Genomic DNA, 12880 nt, shown 5'->3' on the forward strand with positions numbered 1-12880 from the left:
CATTCATCGATCTGGATCCAGTTGAACATGCGGTTCATACTCTGAAGAGAAAACTAGCTCCCGAAAGAAAATGGCTGCAGTAGAGGCCTGGCAAAACATCACCAGAGAAAATACTCAGCTCCAGGCGGTCCATGGGTCAGGGACTTCAAGAAGTCATTGCTTGCAAAGGATATGCAACAAAGTATTAAACATGACTACTTTCATTTACATAATGCTATATGCAAACATTATGGTGCCCTGAAATAGGGGGTACAGGGCAATATACTGTATAATAAGTGCTGTAAGTTCTACATGGCTAAACCAAAATGTAAAGGTGCATACCCTTAAATAAAAGCTTCACATGTGAATTATTTGATTACAAATTTTAAATTGTGGAGTACAGAACCAAATCAAGAAAAAAATGTTTTTGTCCCAGACACTAAGAAGCTCATTGTATATACAGCTATTATATGCTTCAAAGAAACATCATTCTCCATTAGCTCCAGATTGGTTTAATTAATCGATTTAATGCCCCATGAAGTATATGAATTGCAGCTCAGGTTCAAAGCCAAACTAACATTGAAAATAGGGAGAGGCTTGTAGTGACGGAAAATACACTGAATGTTAAGTGCTGTTTAATTTACATCTGGGAGGTGCTGGTTGCCCGCAGGTCTTTTCCCAGGGAATATCATCCAACATGCAATGTAGTAGCTAATGTCTATTTTTCTTTGTTTCTTTTGTGTTATGCCTTCCTTTACTTTCAACACATCACATGTTCTCAACCAGCTCATGTACTCTGAATGTTTTATAGATATTAGATTTTTGGCCAAACCAGGTTTCTACACAGGGTCGGTGAAATGTGATTTTAGGGTCACACCATGTGGCACCCCCTTGTTCTCACTTCCATCTCACAGGAAATGAGTGACATTTCAGGGCACCACACCCTCACATTCTCACTGACTCAGACACCTTGAATTGGTTCAGTGTCCCTAAGATGCCATTTCACCTAAGGTGCCATTTCCTTCTGCTGTTCTCCACAGATTGTGGAGTGGGAACTTCATTCTTAAAATGACAGAAGATGTTAGAGAGTGTGTGCTGGAATGTTTAAATATCCATTAATTGCAACTTTTATATCCACTTTATCAATTTGTCAAATTGTGCCACTCTCACATATCAATCAAATCAATCAATCAAATTTTATTTATATAGCGTATTTTACAACAGTTGTCACAATACGCTTTACAGACAGCCCTAGCCTAAACCCCCACAGGAGCAAGCCTAAGGCAACAGTGGCAAGGAAAAACTCCCTGTGGCAGATGGGGAGAAACCTTGGAAGGAACCAGGCTCAAGGGGGAAACCCATCCTCCTCTGGTCGGCTCAGGGTGCCGACTGGTGACCAGCATGTCAGCCAGTTTATGCAGAAGATATGATAAGTGATGTGGCTCAGATGATGGGTGGGGCCAGGTGGCGGTGATGGGGAACAGCAGGTGGCGGCAGATGTGGGCAGGGTGGAGGCAATGACGAAGGAGGGGCTGGACCGCAGAGGTGGGGGAGACCAGACGACTCTCGAAGCACTCTCGAGGGTTGGGGCAAGAGCCCCGCCGGCAGCGTGGGGAAGAGGGTGGAAACAGCAGTTAAGGGATTTGCAATATACCAGACAGTGAGTAAGTGCCAGTGCTATGTATTGTGGGACGCCGCCAGGAGTAGAATATGGCTGCATATCTACTAGGACAGGGATGGAGAGCCCATGCAGTCATGAGGGGTAGACAACCATACCCGCCTATCAAGAGCCAGCCCATGTAAAGTCGGGTCACAGCTGATTGACAGGTGACAGTAAGGAAAGGATTGCCACCTAGAAAGCTCTATGACTACAGGCTTCTCGCACCCTGTCTCCAGACTATAACTGATTGTAAGCTTGAGCATAGAGGTGCGTTTTTAATCTAGATTTAAATATTGAGACTGTGTCTGACTCCTTTATAAATAATGGAAGCTGGTTCCACAGTAGTGGGGCCCTGTAGGAGAAAGCCCTACCACCTTTTAGGTTCTTGGAAATTCTTGGGACTACCAAGTAGCCTGCGTCTTGAGATCGGAGTGACCTTGTGGGCTTATAAGGTAGGAGCAGGTTCGATATGTACACAGGTGCACGTCCACTGCTTACATATGCAGAGCTCCGCAGTTAAAGTGGGTGTCTTGTGCGAATATACTCACCCCTGAGCCTGTTGGCATGTTTCTCCCCAATTGCCACACAGTACTACAGAGAGGAATAGCACTGATGACTACTCATGGTGGATGACTGGTTGATAGTCTCTCTCCCATTCTCTCTCTCTCTCTCTCTCTCTCTCTTTAAACATGGTTTACTTGTATTTCAAATTCAACCATCTTATGATGTCATACATGTGTTGTGTGTTTTTGCATTAATTGTTATATCTTCTTGATGAGATTTCCTTCACCCTCTCATAGTAGCAATGAATGAGCCAGACACTCAAAGGAACCTGTCTGCTGGTTTATGGAGCGCCACTGCAGAACTTGGCCCATAATAATCTAATAATCTCCCCTGAGTTGGAGAACGGGTTGTGGTACCGGAGAAAGCAGAAGCCATAAAGACCTTAACTGCCAGTTCATCACCAAGCTTATAGCACTGCTTAGATATGTAGCTCACATCTAGGGCCTGGTCCTCATTTTACAACACCCTAGTGAGCACAGACAACTGTCCCTCAGCCCAAACTGCTTGCCCACGCACCCCGCCTGTTCAGACATCCCTGTTAGTGAAAAAAACATGGGGACACATAAAGTCACCGAGTCTGAATCCTAATAACTGCCAAGAGCGAGAGGGAAGTTTCTAGAATGAATAATTGACTCCTTAATCCCCCTGCGTTTCACTTTTATGGTATTCCTCACCCACCAAGGCCATCTTCTCCCTAAATGGCCATTTATATTCTCTTTGGGTCCACCACCGCTTACCAAAAGGACTGGGAAAATAATGTTGTTATAACAGTTCCTGGCTCTGTTACCATGCTCATTTGCAATAAATAGTCTGTGTAATAAAATCTTAAAATTCCATTTTCACCTTGACTAACTGATAAAAAAAGGCAGTGTTAGGCCTACCTTTTTATTTTTTGCCCTCTAAAGTCTAATTGACTTTAAGAAAAAAAACCAGCTCAGTGACATAGCCAGCCATTTTACATAGTAATGATTGTTCAGTGACTGGATTAAATATAAATCTTAAGAACCTTTTCAGACATACAACATTGTGAAAGTTTAGAAAGTTTGAAAACGTTGTGGTTATTACAAAATGTCTGTGAAAACCATTTTAAAAGTTTCTCTTTTGCAGGCACTGATGTATTTCTCTTGCTAGTCTTATGCAATGGAAATTTCAATATGTTGTGCTATATAAAAATGCTGAAACCCCATTATTAAAATGAGTAATTGAAGGTTAGAGAAGGAAGTTCATTTGATTCAATAATTAATTTTATGTTGAGGCAAAATAGAGTATGGGACATTTTCAGTTGATCAAGATCCATATCAAACTGAATCAATCCAGATCCAGCTATGCATTCCTAACTACATTCATATGAACCCAGATATGTCGATACATAGGTAGCCCTTAGAGAACTAAGAGAGATGCAGCGTGAATATTGCATAATGACAGGCTGGGTCTCATTCTAGTTAAACTCGTGCATGTGTGCAGGCCTCAGGTGGAGTCAAACGGCTTGAGTAATGGCTGGAACTTTGGCAGGTGTGCCCTCCTCCTTATTCATCCAGCCGGCCATGGCAGAAGCCCAGAGAATCGACGGACCGGGGCCTTTCTGCTACAGCGTCAGCCGTGTGTGATAACAGTAAGAGCACAGAAATGTGTTAAAAGCAAGGTGGTATTTTAGTATCGTATGTGTGAACAGTTAAGACTGCAGAATAATAAACAAAAATAAGTGCAAGGTGTGTGTACACCATGTGTCTTTTGCAAGGCTGGATAAGCAGAAAACACTCTTACTCTTCACTACTTCGGAAAACAGGATTTGGCAGACGTTGTAAAGCTGACAGTCCTGAATTTGTAGTTTATTGTTCATTAACAAAGATCACCCTTTATCAGTTTTTTTTTTGTTTTGTCTCACAAATGAAAATTTGAATTACATACCAAATTCACAAATGACAGGTGTTGAAACCAATCAGGGTGCCTAGATGTCTCTATAAAACGGGCTGAGGAACCCCCTAGGCCATTCAAATCAAATGTCAATTACACAGCTGTTAACAAGAGGGTTAACAAGGGTCTTGTGACTGGACGTGATGTCTGCACATAAAAATTCTATCATCTTCTCCTGAACTGTGCATTTATGGGATCTTAAATGGCCGCAGTAAATCAAGGTCTTATGATAACAATGATGATAAAAAAAATAATTTAAAATAAAAAGAAATAACAATAAATGAAATACATTTTTTTACATGAATGAATTGCAATTAATGTTATATTTTCAATTAATATTACATTTTCATCGCATAATCTCTTCTTCTTCTTTTTCACCTTGGTTGTTGAAGGTGAGCTGCATCTGTTTCCACAGGAAGCATACACTTTGTTATTGGTGGGTGTACAGTTGTTGCTACAGTAAGGTGAAACCCTAAACCCTGTTTAAGGGTTTGCAGTCCATTTGAATCACATTTGAACCGCAAGCATAGGAATTAAGATAGGTCAGTATAGACAGCAAGTTTAGGACTGAGAGCCTTTCTGCCATTTTGCTGCAAGGGGGTCCAGGGGCACTTGGAAACACTTCATTGTCCATGGTTGAAAATAATAAATTTTCCTAAACAATATGAAAAGGTTACTAACATAAATACTGTCTGTACAAAGCCAGAGAAGAAAGGAGTGCAGCATCACCTTAAAGGAAAGGACAGAAAACTTTTTCTAATTATTTCTGTTTATAATGTTGTGTCACGTATTGGAATAATGGTCCTTACTCGGTGAGCCAAATTGAACAACAGTTATCTGTGGATCAGCATTATTAATCTGACTCCACCCATTCTTATCTGGTCTAACAAAGTAAACTGCTGCCAAATAAGATGCCCCCCCCACCCCCCAACTTCAAGTACACTTTTAATCTTGGAAGGGTTGCGGATGACACTTCTCCAGGGGTTGAAGCAAAGAGAGGAGCTTGTGGCTGCCAATCCATCAGTTATACTGCTAATGTAGTTTCCCGGGCCAGAAAGCAACCCTGACCATCTGACAATGGAGAACGAGACCAGCCGTAAATCAATTAGCTAAAAGGACAAATATAATCTAAATCACAGCTGGCATGCCTGGGGCGAAAGGGGGCCACAAGCGCATCCGACTCAGCCACGCGGGCACTGGGGAGGGAGGGAGGGCCGGGCTGTGAATTATGACTGAAGCATTGGCAGGGGAATGCTATCCCAGCAGCCCCTGCTAGGAGAGACACAGAACAGATGAGAAAGAAAAGAAAAAATTAAAAAGGAGAGAAGAGGAAAGCTGAGAAGTGCGGAATAAAAGAGGAGGGGAGGCGAAGGAGGAATCAATTAACCATAGAATAAAACACCATGTTCCTATGTACATATACGTTTCTATGGAGTGATGGCCAGATGGTACCACCGTAAGATTCCCTTTCTCCTTCTATTCGAGGTCCACACTGTCATGCAGTTGAATTTGCACTTAGTTCAGTACCTCTGTCTGGCGATACAGCCCGGGACAGCGGATGGCGAGCTCTCACTCGGCTAACATCTCGATCCTTTGTGCCCGATCCTGCCCCCTCTCACCCCAGCTGAAAGGTGTCGCACTGATCTTGTGTAACGCGCGTAATGCGATGTGTCAGGGTGTCAGGACCTGGCTGTGTGGGCTTGCGAAGACAGCTGGACTCAGGTGAGGAGTCAGGAGCCTTCAGCCCCGCTCTGTTGGGGTGCATTTGTCTGAAGGCGCCATGCAGACTTTCAAAAAACTTGAAGGTTAAATGGTGGAATTCTGTGGATACATAATTGAATTGAAGCAAAAGAAAAGTAAAGTAAAATGTTGGCTATTTACTTTCATTTGTGTGTTGTGTGTTGTAATAAATGTAGCCTACCTGTGACTAAAGGTAGGCTACATTTATTATACAACACCAAATTTCAGCTTTTTTCCCATTGTAACCACAGAACATTTTTCAATCCTGGGAATGTTATTTATTAAATCTAATGACAAAATAACGTCAATTTTGGATTTTAGAAAATTATGTGCCAGTTTTTTACAAATAGAGGAAAGAACGACAGGGTCAGACCACATAAAGCCTCTAATTAACAGTGACTACTCGTTACTCAAACTCTACTTACAGAAACAGTGGTCAAGTTGACATTTTTTTTCTCCCTGCTCACTGATGTGTTTTCTGACAATCTCAGTGAGACACAGTCCCTGGACCCTGTGCCTTGTGTGTCATCTGGACTAGCACGCAGGTAGAAAGTAATTGGATGTAGCGTCACGCGCCACGCTCCAGATGGTAGATCTCGGCCCTTGGGAAGTCACAGGCCTCACCTCGTTGTCACGCAGTTTTCTGTCGTGATCTGAATTATAGGTGGAAAAAAGCTGTCTGCTACATATTGCTTCCCAGTGCCACCACCATATGCTATTCCTTTTCTCATTTCTGGGTGAAATACAGTTCCCCCAACCCCTCATGCATTTTTTTTAGTCTCATGGTTTTTCTGGGTCAATTTTCTTTTTTTGGGGGGCAGGGGGCAGTGAGGGGGTTAGATGGGTATTATATGTCTATTTCCTCTTCTGGGCTCTCTCTCTCTCTTCCCTCTCTCCCTCTCTTTCCCCCCTCTCTCTCTCTCTTCCATCTCTTCCCCATCCTCTCTCTCTCTCTCTCTCTCTCTGCCTGAGACTAGTCTAGTACAAATTGTGCCTGGAGGAACAAATCCAATAAAAAAAGGGACAAAACAATTCACAAAAACTAATCTTGGAAGGGACTGGTCTTAATCTACAATGCATGATTGTGCCCACAGCTTGAACTGCTGCCTCAAGAGAAATGTCAAGGGGAGCAATAACCAGCATAAATAAGTGCTTTGCAATTACAAACAAAAGAACTGCCCCACTCTCATTCTCATTCAGAGAGAAGCGGCAAATGCCACTTCCTGCACTGGACCATCAGCCCCATTAATTAAACTTCATTAAACATATTACTGCTAAATATGTATTACAAAATTATTTACAATGAATTCATTTTTAATTGAAGTATTAATACCAAGATTCAAATGTGTAATACCAAGATTCAAATCTCCCCTGTACAAAGTCATAGTTTCACCCATACTCATGGGGGTAAACACAAAGCAGCTGGTGTTATTTTCCTATTAAATAAAAGTGAAGTATAAATAATAAATTAATTAAAGTGAGACAAGATGAGGATGCATAGAATAATCAATATAATGGTTTCATAGTGGAAATGTCTGTGAACTTGAATTGAGTTAAAAGGACAGCATTCATATATTAATTGAAAATGGAAACATAAATGGCCAGTGCCACAGTAAAAGAGTTCAAATGAATTAAATACAGAGCCAGTCACAAATTGAATTAAACATGAATGCATGTTACACAAGCAGATTGTGGTTCAAGGGCAGTTAAATATAGAGTGACTGAGATGCAAACACGAGTGTGACTGGAGACATAAGGACGTAGCGTTGGGGACAGGAGGACGCACAAAAATAACTGAAAACTGAAAGGGCTGATATTGTTCTAGAATGGTCTATGCAGATCCTGTGCTGTTTTCTGGATGCTTGTTTGCATTCAAGACCATTTAAAACGCACTTCACTTTCGCAAATTCCTTTCCGGATCCTAATCACAGTTGACAGCCCGTACATGCACTGCAACAGACATGAAAAAAAAGTAATTAAACAAGTCGAAAACACAGAAAGAACGTTTAAATAATGTATTTTCCTGAATCACAGGAAGCGGTGAGATGAATGAGAAAATGATTGAAATTGCTGCTGGAGGCTGAAACGAATGACGGGCTCCAGTGGGCTGGAGTGACAGCGACGCGAGCTGTGAACTCTGGGATTGAGACGGCAACGTCCGCTCTTTGACTTCCTCTTTTCGGATACCTGTGTTATTGCAAGAATGTGAGAGAAATGTGGAAGGCATGCAGACAGAGAGAGAAAAATAGCCACGATGGTTACAAAGACAGATAGACGAACATAAAGCATTTAAGAGGAATGCTGGTGTCACCACTTTGTGCATGTTTTTTTTTTTTTTAATCCGTCCCTGTTAAGTTAATCATCCATATTTTGAGAGCTTTTGTGACACAGCACAGGTTCTCCTGTCATGGAAAATTGAGAGAGAGAGATAGAGAGAGAGAGAGAGAGAGAGACAGGGAGAGATAATGAGATCTGTCTGGGAGATGATATCAGACAATCAGAGCTTGGCTAACAAGGGCCCTTATTCTCCTTAGTTCCACTTAGCATGGGGCTGGCTAATGGACAAGATGGATGGCTAATGGGATTGCAAACATGAGACCATGCATCCGGACAATATTAATCCCCAGCTAATTACATTTAGTGCTATTTCTCAGACCATTAGAGTCCATCACATCTATCTCTCACATGTATCTGCCATACTTACCTGTAACATCTTTATCAGGCTGGATATGTAACTCGCCAGTTTACATTGTATGTGTTAAACATGTTACTTGTGCTGTTCTTGTGCGTGCTTGGTTTTCAGCTAAATTATAAATCTTTTACACAATTCTATAGCCCAAAGTAAAGCCAGCATATTTGGCATATGCTGCTATGTTTAAAGGTACCTGTAACATACCATTTCCAATCCAAGAAATGCCACAATGCATAAAGTTGAGCCTTTAGTTTAGGATCTGTGTCATGGTCAGGTTTTTCTCCCTTGCCAAATCCAAATGCATGTACCTAGCATAAAGTGAGAGCCTTCACCTAACACCTAAAACATTCTGATTCAGTGACAGACTTATAAAGCCATTGTTGGCTTAAATATGAATATTTTGTTTAAATGCCTGGACAAAAGCCAAGTACTTGAATTCACAGTTCCTCCTGGACAACATGTGAAAAGCATTCAAATATATGACACTTGCATTACGTAACACATATTTTAATGCAGTGACACATTTGCAGTATGCATGAAATTCACCCAGTTTACCGGCACTAAGACTAAAGCATGGGCCCTCCCATGGGAGCTTTTCCTCATGTCATCCCAGAATGCTTTGCTGTGATGTGACAGTGGGTTCCATTGAGAGATCTCCACAAACAGTCACAGGCCTTAATTTTAGGAATTGTATCCTTTCACGCAGACAAACCCCACCCTCCATTTAATGCAATCTAAGGTGTGCTAGTCGTAGAACTACAACTGAAACACAATGAATGTTTGTGATATTGATTGTCTTCCTCTATATCTCCTGTTAAAAAAATCAAATGTGTCTGTTTCTGTTGCTTTTGTTTAGTTAGTTTAAATTTCCCACAAAAGAGGTACAAGTGACAACAAAAAGTGCAGTTAGTCAAAAAGATTTCAAAAGGCCACCATAGAATGACTGATGACATGCCACACGTCATCATTTTTTTTTTCTAAACAAAAAAAGGATCACAGTGTTTTTGACTGATTATGTCAATCACATTGTCCTGAAATGCATCACAGTAAGGGACCCAGTTGGCAGTGACAGCTTGCTCCCACACACTGTGTAATCACTTCCCTTTGGAAATTAACCTTGTTAAAGCTTATTTCCCTAGGGAACTTGTAATCCTGTCAGCGGAGCACACCGCCAAGTGATAAACATTAGTTAATGTCCTATGACTTCGAAAGAACCAATAAAACCTTTTGATACACATTTCTTTATTATTCCAATTGGACTTTAGTTTAACGAATGGCATTTTGTAGGCTGCCAATAAAGAACGAGACATGAGATTATCTTTTAATTGAAATTTTGTTCATTAGTGCGTGTTGTAAATGATCGAATAACAGTTGGCACCTGAACTCCCAGATGGACGCTGTCCAGCATCTTCTAGGCATCCAGGTTCTGACTGCTTGGAGAAGCCTGTAGACACTTTGGACCTCCGGAACCAGGGTTCAACATCTCTACAACACATAGGTTTTTATATAGCTTAAATTTGACTGCATACTATGCTGATGAATATGGTACAGTATTATATATGCAGCCTATATCTTTTGGTTGAGGATGGGTGCCTGAAAAAAAAAGAAAAAAAAAAAAGATACCGACACATTAATGACCGATTTACAAAGACTGGTTATATTTACGTAACCAAATAAATTCAACGTCCTCATTTGCAATTTAGCAATATAAGACTCCCATAAAACGGGTAATAAACAATATAGGATGCTTACAAGGTGCTAAGAAATGGAGCAGCCAGGCACAAGGAGTAAGGGAACCACAAGAAAAAGAAAACATAAATTTACAGATCAGAAAATATAGGTAATGGTCAACAAGGTATAGCTTCACAACGTAGCATTATAGCATAGGCATTAATATAATACCAACGGGGAGGAATTTGGAGTAACATCACATATAAAATTAATTCATTAGGCAGCCTACTGTATAATAAAACTAACAGCAGAGAATATAAATAATAGATGGCGTGATATTTGGCAGTGTACAAAAGAAAACTTTACAAGGGCAAAAGATGTACGTGGTGGTCCAACTAATGAAAGGATTAGAACAACAGGTGGAAAATACTTGCAAAATGAGCAGGTTCTGGGCGTGGAAGGAATAGACACGGATGAACTTGTGATGGGAGAAGGCCACATAGCGCCCAAAGATAAAACTGTCGGCTATTCACAATTGTTGATTATATAGCTAAAGAACACATACGCAGAATGAATAAATGCAGAACTCCGTTTTCATGTTAATTGCTAGCATTGCGTCTTTTCAATAAAATAAATATAATTTAATATTATATCTGAAAATAAACAAGAAGTGATTAGTAGTAACATGTGAAACATATTTCAAATGTCCCATCTCCAGACTACTATACATCGTTCGGTCATCTCCACCCTATGCAGCCCGCAAGGGAAATCTCACTGCGGAGGGTGTGTGTGCAACCCAACATTTTGAACTGTGCATCAAAAGTAAAGTTGCAGAGTGACGTAAAACACACCCGAAGAGCGATTCTGACCCATTGCGACCGTTTAGTAAATACGACATGGATACTGTGACCTTGTAGCAACTACTTTTACATATTTACATATATACTTTTACTTTTACTATACTACTATCATATCCAAACCATCAATTTCTTCATAGTCTGTTTGCCACCTGATTCTTCAGCGATCTCCAAGTTCAGAACAACCCCTAAATCTAAAAGGAACTGCATTATTTAAATTATGTATTTACGTTTTTGTTTTCTCAAAAGAAAATTACTCTCAGATGATGTTTCATTCAAGATTTCAGAAAAATATTAAAACACAAATAAATTCATGGTCTTTATCTACCTACCTTCAAATCATTTTCTATAACGGAAAAGCCTTCCTTTTTTATATACTCAGTTCATATTTTATCTAATTAATACAGATAGATTTTTGACAGGCAAAGAGGTTTTCTCAAAGATACAACAAAAACAAAAACAACAACAGCTTCCCTGAGATCTGAACCACCTATTGAGTAAAAGCCATAATCTAGATGTCTATTGGGGTGTACATCTCAGTTGAGAGACTTAAACGGACTAGGTTAATATAGCTTGAGGTTTACCTGGATATCACCTGGCTATGTCCTAGTCATTTAAAACACTTTCACTTTTAAGCTAAATGTAGCTGGGTTTTCACCTGAACGCTTAGACTGCGTTTCACTGACTTTTCACCTCAAAGATTTTCACTGGGCAGCAACCCGCTGGGTAAAAGCTTTGCTTCCTATACACTTTACAGCTGTGCCTGCAAAGCCAGGGGGCCATTCCTCTCTGTCATTTAGTAAGGAAGGCAGGAAGCATTTTGCCCTCATGTTACCTTTTCGCTCCAAGCCAGGGCTGTCGGTTAATTTTCCCATATCTTAAAGGTATATTGATTGGGTTTCCACAGTTCTGGCACTACATGGTCCCCGAGAGACTTGTTTACACATTGGGGTCAATAACGCATTGCTCTGTAAGCTCAGACTGTCTTCCCCATCATTGTCATTTGTAGCCTTCTGTCCTCGCAAGGATGGTGAAGCTAAAATCTAATTTTTTCAGAGTCTCAATCAACAACAGGGGGAAGGAAACTGTGCCCCAGAGCCAGCTAAACAAAGCCAGCGGGGGCATTTTACGGCAAAACAATTTCAGTTCATGGAATCTTTCCAGCTATGTCCATTCACAAAAATTGCATACCTCACACTTATGAATGCACAATTTAAAATTCCACTAACTGTTAATTTTCAGAGATCTGGATGTTTACTTGCAGTAATTTGTTTACAATTGCACAGACATTTCACTTTTCTTTACTTCTACTTGATGGTAAATGTTACATAACAGATGGCAAATAGGTTCTTAAATGTACATAAGAAAGTGAACCAAAATGTTCTTTCTATAGAGTAAAATGTTCACGGTTAATTCAACTCTAACAGTGTTAATTCAACTCTTAACAGATAACATTTGGTCCCACAATTCGTGACCAAATATTATCTGTTAAGAGTTGAATTAACACATGACATTTTACTGTGTACCTAACAAAGCACAATAAATTGTTGTGAACAGATTAAAAATAACACAATTTTGAAGTCAAAAGTTTGGTTCGCGTTAATCTAGCCGAACAGTTTCAATTAGTTCCAAATACAAGCATAGCCCTGGACACTAAATTACCCTTCTTTTTTGTTCTTATTTGTTTTGTTCAAAGGCACATTCCAATGATTCCTGTGCACGTGCCAATAAAACTTGGTTCTTTTTTTGATACTTTTTCAAAAAATGTAAAAATAATTTTTAATACTGTTCCTATGCAACCCC

Source organism: Anguilla rostrata, chromosome 5, assembly GCF_018555375.3.
Source record: "Anguilla rostrata isolate EN2019 chromosome 5, ASM1855537v3, whole genome shotgun sequence".
In the NCBI taxonomy this organism is placed as follows: Eukaryota; Metazoa; Chordata; class Actinopteri; order Anguilliformes; family Anguillidae; genus Anguilla; species Anguilla rostrata.